The 22,563-nt window shown below is 44.0% G+C and overlaps 1 long non-coding RNA gene across 1 annotated transcript in view; it reads right to left on the minus strand.

Moving 5' to 3' along the window:
- Positions 1 to 22,060, minus strand: part of LOC135323185 (uncharacterized) — a 59,051-nt gene extending 36,991 nt beyond the window's left edge. Inside the window, exons 1-3 of the long non-coding RNA XR_010384412.1 lie at positions 21,974 to 22,060; positions 20,421 to 20,590; positions 57 to 242 (exon numbers count right to left, since the gene is read on the minus strand). This is a non-coding gene — a long non-coding RNA (uncharacterized LOC135323185). The remainder of the gene's footprint in view (positions 1 to 56; positions 243 to 20,420; positions 20,591 to 21,973) is intronic.
- Between the last annotated feature and the right edge of the window lie 503 nt (positions 22,061 to 22,563).

Consider the following 22,563-nt stretch of genomic DNA (forward strand, 5'->3'; position numbering starts at 1 on the left):
TAATACTATGTAAACTCTACACATTGTTGAAAAAAAATTAAAGAAGACCTAAATACCTGGACAGACACACCACGCACATTCCTGGATCAGATGACAGCGCTCTTGGAATGTCAGTGCTCCACAGAGCGATCCATATATTCAACGTGGTCTCGATCACAATCCCAGTGGGCTCCTCTGCAGTAACTAACTAGCTGCTGCTACAATTCATATGGGAATTCGAGGGTCTCAGTAACCAAAACGTACTTGAAAAACAAGAACAATGTGAGAGGACTTGTAATTCTCAATTTCAAACCTTACAACTGTATCTCCAGCTGAGATTAGAGGCCATTTTCAGTTATTACTGTGTTTATCCTTATTTTCTAAATTCTCTACAACGAATATACCTGTTAGAATAAGAAAAGTAAAAAGTAAGGTTTTTTAAAACATGCACACCGATTCATTCATTGGGAAAAAAATTATTTTAACTATAAAGAGATAAATATCTAGTGAAAAAGGACTACTTAAAAACAAGGGTGCATTTACATTTTTCATAAATTGAAAACTGAAAAGCACAAACACATCAAGTTTCTAGGGAGACCTGTGAAACATATTAGTAGTTATTTTCAACAATTCTAATTGAACAATGAAAACTCAAGAAAGGGAAAATCGTGATTGACAGCCAACTGCAAACACATGGAGAGCAAAGGCATAGAAATCACAGTTCCATTAAATCTGTTACTAACTCAATAGGAGAGGAAATTCCTCCCTGAGGGGACAGTGGAATCCCATGCATAAGACAGGATACACAGTACAAACTGCAGTAGTATTGGGAGTGAATTTCTTAGAAGAATTCTAAAGTTACAACATTGCTGAAAAACTATAAATACACTGACAGACAGATTAAAACACACAGTCATATATATTATATAGAAACATATGAAGTCTGCTCCCATGTTGCATAGAAATACAAACATATTTGTGCATTTATAGGCACTGATTACTTTATCTCAGATAGAATATTTCAACTAAAACAAAAAATCAATAATACACACCTCTTGTCAAATCTACTTGAAAAGTTACTCTGCTATGTAACCATAATGTGTCTAAGATAGATCTAAAATTAGTGAAAAAGATCTTTGTATGGTTTCTTGAATTCTCAAAATTCCAAGCTTAATTTTAAAATAGATCTGAGCAGTATTTCTATATTATCTTTTCCCTTGTGAAATGAACAACATAGTCTGTTGTCAAAATTCTGTCCTTACAATGATTCACGAGCACCGTATCCTCACAAAACTGCTGGACAGCAAGGCGCTATCCAGACACTGTGACAAAACAAATGAAACACAAGGAAGACAGTGACCCTATTCTGGAGGGCATATAATCTGTGTCAACACCGGGTTTTTATTTGATTGGTTTGATTGGGTAGCAAGATGAAATCAATCAAGTACTTTCTTCTTTGAGCATTCTGTAAGTCATGACTCTTTTCAGTGTCATGAGCATGAAAGAGTTTAGCATGACTTGATTAGGTCAAATAGCAACAATCATCACCAGAGAGTGAGTAATAAAGACGTTAACTGACAGCAATACTTCTGCCTACATGAGACCTAAAATAAATCTACACTGATATCCGAAAGGAAAATGAGGAGATGAGGTCCACAATGAGAAAACTAACAAGAAATCAAAAAAGGAAATACGTTTTCATTAACGATTCCATTCAGTAGTGGATCATGGTGGTGAAGAGCACAGATGCTTGGGACAAACATGAGGGTCTGAACTCCCACAGCACTGGGTAGCTGTGACACTGATATGTCAGTGAAATTTTCTGCATCTCAGTCTCCTATCCATAGACTGGGGACAACAACCGCAACCATCTCCTAGAATGGTCCTACGAATTAAGTTATTTTATATATAAAATTTTAAATAAAATACCTCAGATTTTAAATAATACCCCAAAAGCACAAGGAACAAAGAAAACAGAGATAAATTGGAGTTCATCAAAATTTAAAACTTTGCTTCAAAGGGCACCATCCAGAAAGTGAAAAACCAATACACAGGAGAAAAATTTTTCAAATCATTTATCTGATTAGGAATTTGTATCTCCAAATGAAAAAAAAAAAACAAACCCTACAACTCAACAATAAAAAGGCAACTCAATTAAAAGGTGAATAAAGGATCTGAAAAGGTATTTTTCAAGGAAAATATACAAATGGCCAATAAGCACAATGAAACGATGTTCAATATCATTAGCTCTAAGGGAAATCAAGTCAAAACCACAAGAAGAAACCGCTTCACACCCACAACAATAGGTTATAATAAAAAAAAAATAACAAGCACTAATGAGGACACAGAGGAAGCGGAGCTCAAAGCAGTTGCTGGTGAGGACGTAACACAGCGTGGCCACTTTGGTAAACAGCCTGGCAGGTCCTCAGGGAGTTGAACATTTGGTTTCTGAATGACCCAGCAATTCTGCTGTCTGGGCACACACGTAAGAGAACTGAAAAAAAATGTCCACATAAAAACTCCTAAAGGAATATTCACGGTGCCATTACTCATCACAGCCAAAAAGCAGAAACAACCCAAATGCCTATCACCTGATGAATGGGTAAACAGTGGGGCCCAGCCATACAGTGGAATATTATTCAGCAATAGCAAAGCATAGAGTACTGACCCAGGCCACAACGTGGACAAACATTGAAAACGTTACTCAGTGTGAAAGAAGTCAGTCACAATAGACGGTTCCACTTACATGAAGTGACTCGATTTAAACGAAATGTCCAGTACAGGCAAATCCACAGAGAGAGAAGAGTGGCTCCTTGGGGCTGGGGGAGGATGGGGAAGATGGGAATATCTGCTTATGCATACGGGGCTTCCTGTTGGGGGGAAGAAAATGTTCTAAGATTGAATGGGATGGACAATTCTGGGCATAGATTAAAAACCGCTATACATTTTAATGGGTGAATTGTATTAAAACTGTTAAGAAAAAAAGCACCTCGGGCCAGTACCTTCCCATAGTAAATGCAAATTGCTAAACTTTATTACAGGAAGAAGAATCTGCCCTCAGCATGAAAGCAGGAGATCAGCAAATGTGAGTTAACCGAAATTGGACAAGAGCAGTTCACTTGAAACAGTTGCTGAGTGTACACGAAATATTCAGAAATAGGAAAATTAGTTTCACATCATGAAGAAGCATTCTGCTTCAAATGCAGATCAAGGAATCGGCAAGCCCAGCTGCTCGAAATGACCAGAGAAGAAACCTGGTCTGTAAAACAAGCACCAGAGCCAGCAAGGAAGTGGTGATGAAGAAAGCAGGCGGCCGAATATCTGGAACAGTTTGCTACAAATAATTTCTCCACTGAAAATTCAAAAATAAAATGAAAGTGATGTAATGCTCTGTTGACTTCACGTGAATGGGCTTCCTTCAGTTCTCGACTGTTCTGTAACCCCGATTGAGAGACTCAGGAGAATCAGCATGGTTCCTGGGAGTCCCCAAATGACTGCCCACCAGCACGCTGACCACCATCACATCTGCCAGGGTTGAATTGCAGAGAAGAGACCAACTTCTGAAAGGAAATGTTGACATTGAAGGAAAGGCTGCAGTCAGTCCTGGGACAGAGGCCCTCTGAGCAGAGGCCAGAAGGCTTCAGGTGAACTGCAGTGGCCCTGGGGCAGGAAGGGACCACGGGGGAGCATATCTCAATTCTCTCCTCTCTCTCCCTCGGGTAGGAGAGATAAAGCCTGCATACTTCTCACCTGGAACTGTGGCATCTGGCTGGCAGAAGTCTTACCAGCACGGAATGATTATTCAAGACTCTGTGTAAAAAGTCAAGAAATCGAGAGGGAGTAGGGAGCCAACTCCACGAGCCTCTCAAATGCTCCCATATTTATTGTGTATAATCAAAGGAAAAATTCATCAACAGTTGTGAGATAGTAAGGAGGAACTTCGGGAAAGACGGGATGAGGCAGAGATTGTAAAATCCACAATGAGTACAAAGGATTAGTGTATCTTTAGGGAAGTCATGGGGTGAGGGGAACAAGATACATTTTTAGATATGTGAATTACAAAGCAGACCACCAGACCAGCCAGGTCCTTGTTGTGGGGATAATAGACTATCTAACAGCACACAAGCCCAGCGTTTATAGCTGAGGGCCATTTTCCTTGCTTTGCAACCAGCAGAGTACTATCTAAAACCACAACTATGCAAGCAAAACATTGTCTCTGCTTTTTAAGGCAAGGAGACTGGTGTGAGGATGCACAGGCACTTGCTTGCAAAGCACTTTCTAAGCATATTTTTTTCTTATCAAAGTTCACAAGCGGCTGGGGTGTGTTAAAGTTTGTTAAACCAATCATGGGCTTTCACATGGAACCATTATGGAGGACACCCTAGGATGACAAATCCTGCCTCTGGGTCTTTTCCTGCCATCTTCAGCCACTCTAGCAGGGTCTAGGCACATTCGTGAATAACGATCCTACAGAACCACCCACACTCTTAAATCCTGGTGCTTGAAACTTAATTTTAGCTCTACACAACTTACCGTAGAAAAGTTTCAGAAATAAAAGATATGATATCCCTTTTATATCTCATCATATTAATGATTTTTCTGATTGCTCTAAGCTGCTTCTGCTTGGTAAAGCACATAATTCTACAGGTGAACTCAGTAATTTCCATTGGGCATATCTATCCATTTTGGGCTCGCTAACTTCTATTGGCCAAATATTGATATACTTAATTGATTTATTTGTTTATCAATTTCAGCCGGGAGGAGAGGGAATGTCACTCTTTTCCTCAGCCCACCCTCAACTCATTTCTTATCAACTCAGGACTCCTGAAAACAAAACAAAGTATTTGTTTCCCTTCTACTCTTTCCACAAACACAACAGGAAACATCAGCCTGGAGAAAGAATTCAACACAAATGTTAAAACAAAAATCTACAAACCTGATGCAACTCCATCTCTGAATCATGATACACAATGAAATGAGAGTAAGTGTGTCAGGCACAAAGCATGCGTGAGCCTGACCACCTCATTTCTATTCTTCAAAGGAAGGAAGGATTTTGTATTTTTTTTTATCATTCTTTGTCATTGTTTCTGATTATGCCAAAAAATAGTTTATGAAATAATTTAGCACTGCAATAACAGATTTTTATTGTATCAATTATAGATGGCATTCAGAGGGGATAGGAAAGCCCAGCTGTGTAAAAAATGCAAAATTTCTTCCCCTGTTAAGAACACGTATACAAAATGCAACAGAGAATTCAAATTCTTGTGGAGAGGAGCAAAAGCCACAGAACAAAAGCAAAGTCATTACAATGAGTCAATTCAAAATTCACTGGACAAACATGCTCAATGCATTCAAAGAATTTAAAAGGCACACTGCAAACCATTCACTTAATGATCTGCAGGCTAGAGGAAGCATTTCCCTCTTTAACAGACAACAGAAATCAATAGGGTGCCCCAACAAACAAGGACCAAAGAACAATCAGGTTTTTAATGGTTCTCATAAATCAGCATGTTCTAAACATCAAAATCCAGAAATTTTAAACATTCATTCAAACCACAATGAAACAAGCATTTCAAAAAAAAAAAAAAAAAAAAACCAAAGAAACTAAGCACACAGATCATGTACATAGATTAATGAGCATGTCTTGTACCGCTGGAAGAAAGAACAGGCTATAGCCTTTTACTTGAAAAATAAAACTACTTTTAAAGATAACTGCTAAAACACATTTCACCATTCATGTTGCCTTCAAAAATCTGAGGCACTTGTATCTGATCAGAAAAGCAATTCTGAGTAATAGTATGTTACAATTCAGCACCAGTTTGCTTTAGAAGAAAAAAGAAAAGCTACTGTACCTCAAATCCTGCACAGAGTGTGAAGTGCCTCCCAGCCTCTTTCTCCTCCCGTTTTCTAAGCTCATGCTCCCCAACCCTTCTGAAACAAATATGACAACCTCTTATTCCCAATATGCCAAATGACAAAAGAATATCAATTTATTTGTGTAAATATATGCCTACACCTTGAACTGGAGGAGAAAGGTATCAGAAGTCTATATGGAACTTATTTCTACCTTCCTGAAATCACACACACAAACGTTCACACAGACACAGACACATACCCCCTGGATTACTGGACACTTCACAAGCTTAGGAATTCCAACTTCTAGAAGATAACTTTGTAGTTAGTTTAAAATACAATTCTGTCAGCTTTTGAAAGCCTTGATCATCTGCTAAACCATCCAAATATCAAAGAGACCCAATTAGCCTTCTCTGTAGAATGTAATTTCCATTGATGGCAAAACAGGCCCTAAGAAGTACTGGATCAAAGACTCGTGTTTATCACTACCTATGATCGTTTTTAAGCACATTAACAGATTCAGAAATGTATGTCTCAACAACATTTATTCTTATTGAAATAGCATAAGTGTTCAATTGTCTATACAGAGACTAGGTCCCATGATGGTGTATAAGATCTATTTTGTGTATTGCAATATTTATTTTCAAGTGCAGACAAGGAGGGTGTGTATTACTCAGTTGTAGAGCACCTACTTAGCATGCACAATGTCCTGGCTTCAATCCCCAGTACCTCCAAAAAAATAAAAATAAGTGCATATTTAAAAATAAGAATAAAGTTATAAAAAAATACAGACTAAAAACCACTGCAATCTAGCTGCTACAATTATACTAAAAAAACAAGGGTTTCTATGAAACACTGACTATATGCCAATCACAGAGACAATCACAAATCACACCTGACCACCATCACGTGTGATTCTCAGCAAACCTACTAAGTAGACACGGATGAGCAACCCGGCACTGCGGATGAGGAGACGGATCTCGGAGGAGCCGTGGACGCTGACCGTCCTGCTCCCCGCGACACCACGTCAGCCCAGGGCAAGCGCTGACAGAGCTGCTCTGAGGGGACACCCAGCTGCATGGAGCCTTGGGGCACTGGGGTGTCCCAGAAAACACTAAAAATTGTTCAGTGAAAAACCAGCTGAAATATATTACATTGTGCCACATCCTTTAAACAGGGAACATGACTGAGACTTTTTGATGCCTCCGTGTCCTTTCCGCCATCATCAATTATTTGCCCTCTCAGCGCGACCAGTGATGAACTGGACCCCATATGAAGTGCACTCAGATGGCAGAGCTTTTAAAGCTGTTTTATGAAGTTTGTAAGACTCTGTCTATGCCTCACACAGGCGGTAATCCATCACTTCTCACCGATGTGGACGTACCACCTGAAATCACTCCTTTCTCCTTTTTAAAATCCCTTCATCTAATCCAGACTTTTCAACAGCAAAGCAGCAGCTCAACCACAGACAGTGGACAGCTTCTCACCAAATGGACTAGAACAGCCCATCGGACTACCTGGAAGCCCTTTTCTTCTATTAAACCCACTTCCGGGTACTTCATCATTTTCTGATTGGTGGACTTGGCCACCGACTGGCCAACTCATAGAGCTCCCAGCCTCATATCCGGGGGTGGGAGAGGACCCTGCTGTTTGGAGAAATCAGTGAGGAAGGCGGACATCCTCCAGCCAGGTCTGCACGGGTAGAAGTGCGAAAGTGTGCTCAGAAATTATACCGTTAGCATCCCTGGGCTCCCATGGACTGGTTTCACATTAACCAAACTCATGACACACTGATGCAAGAAAACCAGAAACTTATTAATGTAACAGGAGATGTGAAACTATAAACCAGACTGAAATATCAGAGTTCAACCATGAGTACATTTTCTCCTCCACAGGCCAATCACGGGCAGACAGTCACATGGCAACCATGGACAGAAGCAGAGCAGGAAGGGTTTGTAGATTAACTCAATGGAATAAATTTCTGTTATACCAACAGATCTACTGCCTAGAAAATAATTAACGCTAATCACAGTGCACACTTCGTGGACAGTGAGCACCTGTGTAACTCTCCTTTCCCTGTCCTTTCTGGGCTAACTGATGCAAAGTGGTACAAAGATTCAGGGATGCAGATACCTCTAAACAACCAAAGCCCATCTCTGGGAGCCTCAAAACCAGACAGCCAGGGTTTAAATACCAGCTCTGCCACTTACTAGCTCTGGACTTTGGCCAACTTACTTACCCTCTCCGTGCCGAAATTTCCACACTGTAAAACTGGGGTAACAATCAAACCTTCCTTACTTGCTTGTTGAGAAGATTGAAGGATTCATTTCTGTAAAACTCTCAGAAAAGAATGTAGCACATTTTTGGTGTTCAACAAATGTCAACTTAATATAAAAGTGATTTACAAGTCTCCCTTCTAATAATATTATGTGTTTCCTGGCTAGTGTAAGTCCCAAAGAAAATCCTTATTTCTCCTTTTATAAACTCTTGGGGAGCACCCTCCCATTCCATCCCACCACCTGTTTAAACTAGGGAGTGGATGCCTCCTCCCCACTCCTCTGGGCCATGGAGAGTGCTTCTCCCTTCATACCCCTGGCCGCTGGATCACAGCTAGCACTCGTCACACTAACAGGGTGAGGTGTGAGTCCGGGGAGACAAGCAGGGAATGTGAAACCCTACCTTTCCCTCCAGTGTTGGTCACCATTGGGAAGCACCTGGGATGCTCAGCTCCATGTCAGGTCAGCCCTGTGCATGAAGGGGCAGGTCCTCTCAAGGGAAGGCTCGCTGTGGCCCAGAGCTACCTGGGACAGGGTGAGTCTCTAATTCTGGGACACAGTATCATGACACACATTTTCCCACAGCCCTGAAGTTCATGGAGAACGTGGCTTCATCAGTAACAAAGAAGACATTTATCGCCTGCCTACTCTTTTGTGTCATCTCTCAGTTGACTGCTGGAGACAACATGCATATAAGTATTGGATCCCCTTAGGACCCAACATATATGAAGTAACAAAAAATTCTGTGGCTTAACATTGGTTCAGGGCGACTGTGTAACAGTTCTGACTCTGCTGATGCTTAATTATGGGTATAGGAACTATGGAACCTCCTCAAATATCTTTCATCATAAAACCAGCTTTTCTTGTTTTCCTGTTTCTTAGTAATTGCCAAAGACTATAAAATGATGGCTTCACACCAAACAGCAGCTAAAGATTATGAGCCCTCTTGACATACCCACTGTGGTAAACACTTTACATAATTTCTAATTCTCACAATTCTACAAAGCAGATACCAACGTCCCAATCTCACAGACGAGGGAAAAACTCAGAACGAACTGACTCAGGCTCACATGGCTCAGTGGCAGCGCGTGCACGCAAACCCAAGTCAAAAAACTACACCCCTTCCTATATGTACCAATTCTCCTACCACCATTTAACACACAGCAGCGGGGTCAATACTCAGGGAACTCAGTACACTTTTCAGCTTTAAAGTGCTCCAGAGGCCGCTACTAGCTGTTTTATAAATTCCCGGCTCACTGGTTTCTAACACTGGAAGAAAAGTCCGATTTTGCCATTGTTTACACAACAAGTCTGAGATGTTCACAGCGAGATGACAGAATAAAACTAAAATATAAGCAGAACAATTTTTCCAGGTAGACAGACATAATGGACATTGTGCTATTCCGAAGCATCAAGCAAAGAAATCAAAACAAAATAAAATTGTTTAAGCCCTCTTTAACAAACAGGAAAATTAAGACGGTAAGAAGGTGCAACAAGCGCCACCTATGGCTAAAAAGACCTTCCAGGTTGCCAGGAAGCATGCAACACAAAAATTGCCTGTAGGATCAGAAACGAGAATCAGATAACTAAAAGCTTCTGTAGAACATACTGCACTTTGCTTCGGGGGAAGCGAGGGTTACTCAGTATTTAATTGATATTGCTAATACTCCTGAATATAAACAAAAGACACAGGCTCATGGAAACTCATCTTAGAAGAGGAAAGAATCCAGTCCAGCCACTTCACTTTACAGGAGGGGAGACTGAGACCTGGGATCTGTCCTCCTTGCAGTCGGCAGCAAATCTCTCCTAGGCCTCATGTCTTGCACTGTAGCAAAAACGAACAGATCTGTACTAGGCCTATATTCATAAAAGTCGCGTCTGTATTTTTCCGAAAGTAGGTTATCTAAGTATCTTGCAACATACTTCTCAAATTCCAGGAAATCATACGTTTGTTGAAATACAAAAACATTTATTTACATAATAAAACAGCATGAGCTTTATTCTTTCTATTAAAAAAGTTACATATCAAATAAATATTTTGATATTTTAAACCTGTTAAGAGTGCAGGAAAAAAGATCAAAATTTTCTATAATCACAAAAGAGAGAAGCTTATTCCCTGAAAATGATCAATGTGGATGTCAGAATCCAACGAATTTAAATGACTGAGTGGATGGTTACACGGCAACATGACATCTGAGTTCTAACAATACACATTCTGTGTAAATAATCTTCAAGGTCGTCTGCTTAAGGCAATTTAACTAGTCCCTGTCTCACTAGAATGATACAGATTTCATTAAAACTTCATAGTGCACTAAAAAATAAATGAATCCTTGTTACTTTAAGCCATATTCATATATATCATATATATACATATTAAATATGCATCAGTAATAAGCCACACTCTTAAGTATTCAGACTTGATCCTTCTAAAATATCTGTCATTGTGACAGCACATTTTTACTAAGCACCTCTTGGGTTCTTTTTATACAAGGCTACTAACTCTCACAGTCAGACAAGTTAAACGATATTACTCAAATTTCACAAATGAGGAAATGTACTTAAGCCATGAAAACAACTTATATATACATCATCAGGAAAGAAAAGAATAAAGATTTTCTTAAAATATTCACTGACAATCTTTTCTTCCATATTAAGACTACATAAAACGAATTCAGTCTTTGTAAGTATTTCTGTCAATAAGGGCCACTAGAGAAAAACAAGTAACATCATCAGCAGTGGTTGGACTTTCAAAGCCCCCTTCTCATTTGCACTATAATTATTTTTAATGTTTTGTTTTTAGTGCTTAAAGAGCACTAAAATACATAAAAATTAACTTTTTATGCCACTACCTGAGAATTAAACTTCTGTGAAAATGTACAATTTTAATTTATGCCACTCTGTCTCACATTCTCACTCGTGTCTCCCCTTTGAAGGCCTCATCAGGCTGAGATCACTATAATCGGCCATTTATGGAGTCACAGGAGTTCGGGTAACCACTCAACAGGAGGCTGATTAGAGGAACAATTAAGAATGCATTCTGTGCAGCCTGGGTTCCAGCACCGAGCTAGCCACCGCCAGCTGCATGTGATTTGGGACAAGCTGCTCCATCTCTCAATCCCTCAGCTGCAAAAAAGGAGACACTGATACCTACCGTCAAACACCTGCTATGAAGTAAAACATGAGGAAAGTATTTTAGCCTTAGGTAGGTGTTCACTAAGAGCGAGTTTGGTCATTATGATGATGAAGATGTCTGTTAATAAATTGAGCTAGACCAAAAAGGAGAAATCACCTTAAAGGAGAAACATTTTAAGCCATTGAACATTTCCTTTTGGATGGATTGCAGAATATTCTATTCATTTTTTTAATAAACTAAGGATTGTCCATTAATAATAGATTTACAGGTTCATGGACAAGTCTCCAGAAAAAGAATTAGAGGCCTCTAACCTCTGAATACTAAGAAAGTAAATTTTAAAAAATATCAGGGGGGAGATTATACCTCATTTGGGAGAGTATGTGCTTAGCATGCATGAGGCCCTCAGTTCAGTCCCCACTAACTCAATTTAAAAACTTTTTTTTTAAGAAATGGAGAATTAAAGCAAAAAGATGGAGGAATACAGAAATTTTTTAGAGACTCATCTCAGATTTAAGATGGGGAAAAAACCATCCATTTCTCAGAGGAAATCTTGAGAACTATGTAAACTGAATCTGAGATGTCTAGTCTTCAAACATTATTCATGAATTCATATTACCAAGTCTTAAAACTACCTGATAACCCACAGTTGTGATACTGATCATAACAGCTGCCAACACGGATCTAGCTCTGGCTAGGAATGCTCTGTTCTGACATCTCTGCCCCTGAGGCCTCACCAGGCTGAGAGCACTAAATTCAGTCATTCATGAGCATCTCGTGTAAGTCCTCCCTTTGTGCTCCTCACTCTCCCCTCACCAGCCCCTCTGAGGGAAACACTGTTATCATCTTCCCCACCCGCAGATAAGGCCACTGAGGCACTGAGACTAAACCCTTTCCAGGTCATATTGGCATTAAAGGACGTCTGTATTTCTGCTGTTTTGCTTTTGACAAAGGAATCTGAGATATCAATTCAAGGGAGACTGTTAAATAATAAACTCTGTCAGGTCTTCACCTCAAAGAGCAGATACTATAAATTCCTGATGTAGGATGAGGCTGCCGCCACAAACTGACTCAGCTTGAAATTAATATCCAAGATGAAGCAGCGGATACACGTAAATATTCACGATTGTCAATTCCGCTCACGGGTCTGGGCCCTTCACTGCCTGAACTGGGGTGAATACTCCACCCGTGTCAGGGAGGGAAGCGTGGATTTTCCAGGTCTCCCCAAGGCTTCACGGGCTGTTTCCCCCCACAGGCTGTCCTGAACAATTAAAAAGCTCTCAAGATTTTTACACCATGCAAAACTAAAATACATTTCTGCAGATGGAGCACTTTCTCAGGCTTAAACTTATTTTGCCTACACTCAGCAGGGGGGGAAAAAGAAACAAGACTCTGTAATGTCTCTGATTCTCACCACTCACACTAGTAGAAAGGCCACTGCACAAGATGTCTATTCAGAGTGCAGGGTGAAAAGAAAATAAAGCTGCCCCCAACCACAGGCACTCCCAGAGACAGCGCTCAGCAGTCTTCTGCACACTCACGGTTGTGCAGCCCTCATCACCATCTATTTGCAGAACACTTCATCACCCCAAAAGAATCCCCCTGTCACTAGCAGTCACTCCCTAACCCCCCTCCACCTAGCCCTTTGCAACCATCACCTGCTCTCCGCCTCTGCATGTGCCTATTCTGGGCATTTCAGATCACTGAAGTCAACAATATGTGGCCGTGTGTGTCTGCTTCCTTTCACTTAACATGCTGTTGTCAAGGCTCGTCCATGTTGAAGTGGTATCAGCATCTCTTTTTTTTTTGAAAACGTTAGTTTATTAGAGGGTTGTAAGTACTATCAAAAAGAGTAGAGTGGAGCATAAGTGATTGTGTTTCAAAGGGAAAAGGGCGGGTTGAGCAGTCAGAGTGGACTTCCCAGAAGAGGTGGCCTTTTTCATTTTCCTCTTTTTCTTTTTTATTCACTCTTACGTCGGAATAATGTTTCACTAAATGGAGATTCTACATTCTGTTCTTCCATTCAGCAGCTATGTATGGACGAGGTCCAGAAGGATGAGTGTAAGAGGCGACTTGCATGGATGGCACTTAAGCAAAGGGCAAGATGTGCTTTCAAAAAAAAAGCCAACAAACAGAGGCGCAAGGAAATTCAGTGCGTTTCTGAGCAAAGTGCATACTTGCTTCGGCAGGACAACCGTGCAGGGCTGGGGCGGATATTGGCAGGAATCACGGCGTGGGAGTCACCTGAGAAGACTCCCCACTGCACGCAGCTCAGCCAATTCTCCTCCCTCATCCTATATTGTTAGAGCCATGTTTCTAGGTTTCTCTTATTTCAAGTAATAGCACTTTAACTACATATCTGATCATCTGCATCAGACCACTTTACCTCCAAGGCACAGAAAATTATTCACTAACCGGAGCAGCTACAGGACATAACGGTGATGGATTAGGGAGTCCTGCAGCATCCCAGCCTGCATGCACAAACCCCACATGTGCCCTGGTGATGTCCGGAAAATTAAACGCATGGCAATATCTCACTGCAGGTACACGACATCTGCCCTCAAATTGCCCCAAACTCATGCTGGCAAAGCACTACTCAGCCCTCTCACTACAAAAGAAAAAAAAATGCTAAGAAGGCAAATTTAGGCTCTTCCATTGAAAACCAGCAACCATCAATGTCAGTATCTGAGCTGGAATGCTCCTGACTTCTAAAACCACTGCGCCGTTACTTTTCAAATGTGGAAGTCATATATGTATTCCACGTAGATGATATTACAGTAGGATTTTTCTTTTCAAAATTTCCAGTTGCAACATTAGCACAAGAAAGTTTATGTTTCAGCTTTAAAAAAATCAATTATCTTCCACTTTCTTAATTTTGAACCTATTATTATTTTAGAAATGGAGCTATGCTGCATAATATAAACAAACTGTTTGAATTCTGCAAACAAGACCTTTATGACCTAACTATTTCAGAGCAAACTTTAATGATGTTCTGAGAGGTGGGGCCTGGGGTGCTCACTAACAGCTCTTTAAATACTGACAAGGATGAGCTATTAAGTAATGCAAAGGCTCTAACTCCACATTAGCTCAGAAACCAAAGAAACTACACCAAAGCCTTACTTTATCATTTTTAAATTTTGCTATGCTTTGGAATATTAAATTTCTTTAAAGGTATGATTTTTTTTGAGAAAGACAACAGCTGTATTAAATTTCCTCTCACCAAGAAAGCAATCTTTATCAAGAATAAATACCCCATGGAAATCGAAATGACGGGAGGTTTCTAGCTAAGTGAACATGCAGATCTGAACAGAAATCTAAATCCTATCAGATCTCACTTGAACGAGCTCAACAAAGTCCTGGGCTACCCTGGAACTTAGCTCTTCTGTTCCAAAAGTTGGCTGAGCTAAGATCATCACACAAGGCAGGGAAGGAGAGAAGAGGAAAGTCCACCTGGCAGCCTCCATCTCTTTTCTTCCAGCCAAAAGTCACCTCTCGGGTGACCACGATAACAAGCCTTCCCCATAAGGAAATCCGGCATCCACACTGCCCATGCCGTCCCCAAGCAGCCCTGACGCCCCTCTCCCAGCCTGTGAATGGTCTTCTAGTGGCCCCCCAGTTGGTGGCACCCTCCCCCTCTTCCCCGCTACACACACACACACACACACACACAGAGCAACGGCAGCCTTCCCAAAGCACAAAGTTGATTACATCACCCCACTTCAAACCCTTCAGAGGCTCCCTGGTGGAATTCTAGCCCAGCCCCCGACACTGCTCACCCAGCCTCACCCCAGTTCCCAGGTCCCCAGTGACCTCAGGTACCCCCTGTCCTGCTCCTACTTCCCACTTGCCTCCAGGCTCATTTTGATTGTTTCCCAAGGAAGACTTCCCTCCCTCCAACCTCCGCAACTTGTTCCTCTATTCCTAGAACATTCTAGGCTAAGTCAACTTCTGACACTGCTAAGCTCACAAGAAGCAAATACATTTTGCTTACTAATGTGGGTCCACCCACTCTCCCCTACACACACAGAAGTGCCCGTGTTATGAATAAATGAATGACGGGGTGGGTCTCAAAGGGACAGACAGACCTGCTCTCGCCCGTCCCGACCCTTCTGTCTGTAGAATATCAGAAGCAAAACCAGAAGTACCTTTCCTGAGGTTCACTTCCTGCTGACACCCTTCACTGCCTCCAGTGTCTGTTCAAATAAAACCCAACGTCTTCCAAAGCCCTTGAACCCAGGCTCTCTCCAGGGTCCTCCCCAGCAGGGGAACACTCCACCCTGGACCACACAGGGTACTCTCCCCAGGTCCCCACCCCACAAGCCTCCAGGCCTCTGCCCGGGCTGCACCTGCCACCTGAGCCACACTCTTGACTCCTTCTCCTGGCTGACCCTTACTCTGTCCTCACGATTGAATGTAGAGCCCATTTCTTCCAGGAAGTCCTCTCTGATAATGTCCTTTAGGTCTTGGCAGGGCTCCATCTATAGCAACAGTACATGGTGACCAACTGGGTGTTTGCCCACTCCTTTGAAACCACGAACTCTTGGGGGCCACGTGGGAAGGAGTGAGAGATGACAAGAGGGGTGGGGGAAGCAAAAAGCAAAAATCACAGCCCAAGACCCAAATTCAAGGATTCTTTCTCAGAAAAAAGTATAAACTATTTCACACGTGTGCAATTTGGCTACTATTTTTGTGGCTTGTGGACAGCAAGAGCTTGGTGTTCTAGTCCAAAACCCAGATTACATGCAAAGAAATGTATATATTCATATCCAAAGGAAACCAGAGCTGCTCAACAACAGTTTGCAGTTAGAATAGAAAGGAAATTTGATAAAGGCAATCTCTCTTTCCCTCTTCTTTCATTCCTGGCATCATATAATTTTAGAAGTATTTGCATGACTAAGAGATGGCTACAGCCCGTGATTCTGCACTGGAGTGTTTGGGGCTGAGGAAGCCCAGATTACATTCACTGCTTAAATGCAATCACACCAAAACACTGATAGGTGCCGTGGTGGTGGATCTGATGTTCCAAAGCAGGCAACCTTACTCTGTAAGAGAACTCTAAATAGAAAGTAAGAATTGCAATGTTCTGTACTCAATTTCATTCGATATATGGGTCATTAATTGATAGAATATCTTCACTAATGTAACCCAAAAATAAATTGTCAAGGTCGATTTTCTTCATCTGACCGTTTTATGCTAACTTTGGATATCAAACCCTCACTCCATATGGAAAATCAGGCCTACGCTGCAGCAGATACATCCCGTGGAAGAAAGCCTATCAAGGGAGAACTGGAGAGTTTCCCTTCAGAAGCTGCTAAGTCTGGTTTTCCACCTGTACGTCATTTGCAACCACGTCATCGTCAAGGAGTAAGACCTTACCACTGTGGGGCGAAAAGCACTGCGGTGCTTCTGAACCATCAAAGAACACTGAGCTTTGTGAAACTGTCCTGAGGCACTTAAATCGTATTTTTTGTGAAAGGCTCCAAAACTGACCCAATTCACCAATCCAGGTACAACAGGGAGGTACCGGAATTAGTAGAGAGAACATGCCCTTGAAGACTGACAAGGTCCTGCTTGAATCCTGCTACAGCATTTACTAGCCGCTAAATGGACCAATTCCTTAACCCCTCTGAGAAGGCTTCCCAATCTGCAAAAGGGGGCTGCCACCGCCCACCTCGGAGGCATGGATGAGAATGCAACACGCAAGTAGGGCTGCCGACTGGTACCTGACACGGGGCCTGACTAGCTTCCCTCCGCTGCCCTTCTCCCCCTTTAAACTTGCACTGTTCCCCCTGGTAAGGATCAAACCCCTGGAAAAGACTGCCCGAATCTTCTGTGTATCCTTGGATACATGCATTACCCTTAGGAGGCCAGAAAAACAACTGCCTCCTCCCCAGTCACTATCAATGTTCTTAAGAGTCTGGGTATTTTTAACCTCTATTTTGCAGGGAGACTATTCCAGAACTTTGCAAGCACCATTCTCCAGGTTGGCTCCCCTCCCAGCGCCCATCTCTTCTCACCTCAGATCCTCTGTCTGATTGACTTTTGTTTATTGGAAAGCGAGTCCAGTAGGGAGGCGACTCCCAAGGACGCCCTCCCTCCCTCACAGTTGAGTGTGACTACTTTCTCCCCACTCCAACTCCAGCTTTTTAGAAGTCTACCTTCCCGGACCCTGCAGACTCTGCATCTTCGCAAGACACACACGTGGCCACGACCCTCCTTTCAGATTTCTTCCAGGCTGGCCCTGCCCAACCCCCGGCCCCTTAAGGATAAATGGCATTAGTCTGAAAATCCCAAACGCCACAGACTGACACACCAAAGCTGCATGGTCTGGGCTTTCCTCCAACCCAGGCACAGCAATGCCCTGCCTCAGCCTTAGTCTGCAGCTCTCAAGATGATCTAATTCACATGCACGGCTGTGAACACCAGCTAAGAATGACGACTCCCAACGTGTATCTCTAGTCCGGCTCCTTCACCTGAGCCCCAGGGCCATAGACCCGAGTGCTTCTTTGAAGTCCTAACTTGGATGACAAATGGCATCTTAAAAATGCCTCATGTCCGCAATTTACTCTGGAATTCGATTCCTGGCAGGTACCTCCCAGACACCCCATTTTAGTAACAGCCGCAGCACCAACCTATGTGTTTGAGGTCACATTCAATTTCCACTGTTCCCTCCCGCAAGCCCTGCCCTGGAAGCAGTCCTGTTATATCCATCGCTAAGCCCATCTCAAGTCTGGTTCTGCAGGGACCACGGCCGGAACCCCACAGGCTCACAGCATGGTGCAATGAGTCACAGTCCTCCAAAGGGTGCTCACTGGAGGGGGAGGCATCTCCTGCCACTGGTCACCACAGAAGGCACTATATTCCCACAAAGGAGGCCCAGGAGAAGGGACTCAAGGTTCTCCCGTGGTCTGAGTTTTGAAGGGCCCGAGGTGTGGGGGAGCTCCTAATTAGCAGACACACTTGCCAGTAAGCAGACGAGGATGGAGGAACCCAGGCAAGGCTGTTCTCACTCCTACCCCTGGGCTCTCGGGAGCCACGGGAAAGGCCTGTGTCCAGGGCATAGCCTGGCCATCACAGATCCCTGCCTGCATTTGCCAACCCAGACAGACTAGACTCCTTCTACTTGCGACATTTACTTCTGATCTGTTCCCCACCCACAATGTGATGGACTCATTCAGATATTCTCTCCTGTCTGAAGCGAGACAAATTCAGTGAAAAATGAAGTGTCCACATTTGGACCAGAGCATGAAAGGAGAAACAAGGTCTCATGTTCAGCATGATGGTGGTGGCCAAACACTTTCACCGGGTGAGATGAACCATGGTGGGGGTGAGAATCCAAGGTCCTAGGTCGGCCAAAGCATCTTCCTTCACAGTTGACAGGGGTGTTGGAGACTCACTACCGCAAACTAACGACAAGGCCGACAGTGGTGGACGTCAGCTGCAACAGACACGGAGTCAGCTATTTACTGCCAACATGGGTTAAAAGTAAAGGCCAGTGCAGGGAGGCCTGCACGGCTGCTGAGGCAAACCACAGACCCGGCTCTGAATGCCCACTGGCTGGAGCAGGGTGGAAGCTACCGTCCCCTTTAGCAGTCCCTATGTCCACCAGATCCAGGTGAGCCAGCTACTTAGGAGAAGGACATGTCCTGATACTCAGATAAACCAGACTCGTAAAGGGAACAAAAGAGTGGCATGGATTTTAGACCCACTTTTGCCCCTTTATGAAGGCAAAGTAAAGTAAATGGCACGAGAAGTAAAATGCAAAAAAAAAAAAAATTAAATAACAAAACGGTGACTGCTTCCTCCAACAGCTGCTCACCCCCGAGCCTGCCACTTCCTCACCAGTGACCGCCGGCCAGGCAGCGCCGTCACGCACGTCACACAGCGACAGCCAGGAACCGAGTGCTAAGCACGTTTGTGTAAAAGAAGGAATGGAGCAAGATGCTGCAGAATTTGACTTTACAAGTTTAAATACTCCATGAAAAACATCCCTCAGCAGCCGCCTAAATGAATTCGCATCTCACTTCTTGAAAACAATCAAACAAATTTAATAAGGGCTCATTTGTCACCCAAATAAGGAGGACCAAACAGGTTCCTTAAAGCAAGGATTTTAAGAGGTATCAAACACCAGTGGGTGATGTGCTAAAAAAAAATTAGAAAATAAAAAGATGACAAGGATACTACATAGATCAAGGCAGCTGTTAAGTTTTTGCTTTTTAAAGAGATGGAGACAGCATGGAGGGCGATCTAGCTATTTCCAATGCAGGGTGTGCACAGCCCACATTTTCAGACGCAACAACATGCTCACAGGGCAGTACAAGATAAAAAGGAATAAAGAAAAAGGAAAAGAGGAACAAGCGAAAATTAGAAACACACAAGAACAAAAATGACTTTGACAGCATGTACAAGAGTTTACGTGAGTGTGTGAGGCCAGGGACGCGGGGATGGTGAGACCCACCCTCACCTCCTGCTCCAGGGAGAGCAGGGGCCTGAGGGGAGCGGCGCTGCCGGGGGACCCCAACGTGGTCAGCGCCCCTAACCAAAACTCCACATACATGGGTCTAGGCAGGTCTTAAGCTACAAATTGTGGTCACATTTCAGGCTGGACAGTTTTACGCACTTCCACCAAGAGTAGCAGGAGAGAATTAGGCTCTGTTCTTGCACCAAAGCATTGTTTAAAAAATTAATGTCTGTGGAATAGTAAAAGCAACAATGGAGTAAAAGTGACTGGAGGAGAACGTGCTTGACCCGAGCTCACTGGCCACGTTATCTCACTGACGTTCAGATGCTGGCTGAGACCTTACGGTACCAAAACAGACAGACGCACCAGGAGGGAGTTTAATGCGCTGCTGTATTTTGATGCCGGGAGCCATGCCTGGTACACGAGGTTCTAGGTAAACAATGGTGACTGTGTCAACCACTATGGGCTAAGCACATATTCAGATACTCCTCCAAATCCCAAGGGCAGACTTCAAAAGGCAAAAACAAGCAGGAATTCTCTGGTGGGTCCGCAGACTCAGAGCCAAGCAGTTGCTGAGCAAAAATGTCACCAGTGCCTCCTGTGACAAAAGAGGAGGCACTGGCCTGGGGGCTGGGGCAGGGCTCCAGGCTTCCACTGCTCACCCACCAGTCTGTCCAGGGGGAGAAGGTGGTCCCTTCTTACGTTGCACCGATGCACCTACCTTGACTGATGCCTCGGGGATCAGCAGGAGGTGACATGTGAGGTGAACGGAGCCAGCCTCGGTGTAGCACGGTGCTGGCAGCTGTGCCCCCAAGAGTGCCCAGGCTCCTAAACCTGACACCTCATCTCCAAGGAGCAGATGGGGAGAGCGGGCATGTAGATCACAGGGCCCTGTGAGGACAAGAACAGATCATGGCCACGGCATGCCTTGCCCCTTCCTTAAGCATGTCCGGGAGGAACAGAAAATTCATCCAGAGCCTGCTAGGCACCTCACGCAGGTGGGACTCGGGTCCTCTTGCCTATCACTCACAGGGCTGTTCTGGATATTCTTTTTATCAATTCTCTGGCATCTTCTCCTCCAACTTACCAACAACCAGAAAGTAGAATCTGATCTTAGTTAAGTTCAAGAATCACAGAGCACCGCCTCCACAGCGGGCCCGGCAGCACATGCCAGGTCGTCCGAACGTCACCTGTGGGACCGCCATGAGCCCTCTCCAGACTCAAGGACCGAGGCCGTAGGCCGGGGGTACACAGATTCCCTCACTCTCCCCAGCAAAGGGGGTCCACCTCTCGGCAAAGGCATCTCACCCTCTTCTGCCCGAGGGACAGCACAATAGATACACGGGGAAACAGAGCAGAAGTTGGGGGGTTAGGCAGCCCAGAAGAGCTCGTCTGTAATTCCGAGGCAAAGTGGGGCCGTTGACTTAATCACAGGGACAAAGTGAGGATGAACATTTCTCTGCTCTTTCCCATACTCCGTGATACGCGTTTCCCTGCATAAGGAGTTCATTCGGAGGTCCCTGGCGGTGTTTCTGATGTCCTAACATGGCATGCTGCCTGTCGGGCAGGAAGAGAGGGCCTGAGCCGAACAGGTGCTGAGCCTGGGAGGCAGGAGACACTGGCTCCAAGCCAGCTCAACCAGCGCCTCGTTCTGCCTCTCGGGATTCAGCATCTCATCTATAAGCAAAGGGATGAGACTGTCCCAGGAAACGCTGCCCAACAGAAATGAAATGAGAGCCATGTAAAGAAAGTTTCCCAGTTGCCACATTTAAAACGGTAAACAAAGAAACAAACCAACAAACAAAAAACAAGTACTAGAAACTGATTTTAAGAACATATCTTACATAATCTACTGTATGTAAAATACTATAATTTTGACATGTAATCAATAGAGGAAGTAACAAGATAGTTTATATGCTTTTAGTAGACAAGCCTCAGCGTCTCATGTGCATTTGAACTACAGCACATCTCAGCTCAGACCAGCCTCCTCCCCAGTGCTCCTAGCATCAGTGGCTGTGGCTACTCTATTGAACAGCAACTCCAGGGGTCCCACCAGGGTCCTGGCTGGAAAGCAGGAGTAAGTGCTCTAACACTATCAATAAAAGGATCTCTCTGAAACAAAGGCGGATTCACTTTTGAATGTCTGTAAACCGGCGGGCTGCACCTCCCTCCCCCCTTGGATACAAGACAGTCCTATTCCGTGCTGATCCCTTTCTGGATGGAGAGAAGAAACCCGGCACAAGCCAGGGAGGACTGGCCCCCAGGTAAACTTACCTGCTGTCTGTGTCCAATCCCATGAAGTCCTCCTTCTCGAACGGCATGCAGAGGAGTGGGATCTTGTCCCCAGACTTGTCAGGGGCCCCATCCAGGCACTTGGACTTAAGCAAGATGAAGAGTGACTCAGTGAAGTCCTCGATCCTCTTCTCCACCACCCTACAGTCCTCGTAGATTGAAGGCCACGTCGGTGCGCGGCTGCTTGGCTACCTCCCCATGCAGCACAAAGACAAAGAGCTGAGAGTCATTAAGCGTGGTGCCATACAGCACCTCTGCACGTGGAGCTTCCCGAAGGCCTTGGCCGAGAGGCAGTCGGTAATGGTGACAAGGCCCACAACCATGCGGTGGGTCTGGAAGCCGCTCCATCCATTCTTGGGCGCATAGTGGTGCCTGTAGTGCATACAGAATGCGCCCTGGGAGCTGCACGGGCTGATCTGGCTCACCAAGGAGATTCGCTTATAGATGCAAAAGAAATTCTCCTCTGAGATGATCCCCACTGGTTTGACCACCACGGGAAGAGTCTCATAGTCCTCAGCACACTGCACGTAGTCAGGGATGCTCATGTTGCAGGCCCTGCCGAGAGGGGAGAG

Source organism: Camelus dromedarius, chromosome 16 (genome assembly GCF_036321535.1).
Source record: "Camelus dromedarius isolate mCamDro1 chromosome 16, mCamDro1.pat, whole genome shotgun sequence".
NCBI lineage: Eukaryota > Metazoa > Chordata > Mammalia > Artiodactyla > Camelidae > Camelus > Camelus dromedarius.